The sequence below is a fragment of the Nilaparvata lugens genome, chromosome 14 (genome assembly GCF_014356525.2).
Source record: "Nilaparvata lugens isolate BPH chromosome 14, ASM1435652v1, whole genome shotgun sequence".
NCBI lineage: Eukaryota > Metazoa > Arthropoda > Insecta > Hemiptera > Delphacidae > Nilaparvata > Nilaparvata lugens.
In genome coordinates this window covers 20,630,878-20,631,580 of record NC_052517.1, presented here as the reverse complement: position 1 = coordinate 20,631,580, position 703 = coordinate 20,630,878, and positions in this window count along the sequence as shown.

Genomic DNA, 703 nt, shown 5'->3' with positions numbered 1-703 from the left:
ATTGAAATCAACTTTATTGCTTTGTTATTGGGACACCTGTGCAGTGATGTCCCACTAGTGTCCCAGTTTGCTTCACACTCGGGACACCACTGGTGTCCCATTGTAATAGGGCCTAAAAATTATGACTGTTGACTGGAAACCAACGAAATTTAAATTTCTGGCAGAGGTATGCAACGCTCCTTCTAGCGTATCATTTTGAAAACCGGTTCCGTATCAAATTGATTTGTTCTGTATCAGACCTCTGATTGGTCCATTCAAATTTACCGCCATCTAGATCCAGAGGTGAACAAATGGCAGGTTTCAGGAATAAAGTAGAGTTCAATGGAATGAAAAATCGTTCTAAATCAACAAAAACAAGTTTTTATATTTTTATTTAAAATTTATTTATTAACTTTGATATTTATAATGATTTTTCCCGTTGAATACAGCGCATGCCTACACTGTGAAAATATTGAATGGGGTGGATCTCAGATCTCCTAAATTTCAATTTATACTGCCTATAAAATCTTATGTATATAACATAGAAGGTTTGGTGTAAATATGGATTCAAAGTGAAAGAGAAGGTTGGAGAGGCTAAGTTTCCGCTTGAAAATGGCAAAATGTTAATTTAATTCGAATTTCTAAATAATTTTAGACAATAAACTCAGATAACCCAAAGTTATCTGAACAGCTGTTTCTACCACAATTGAAATCTGGACAGAAC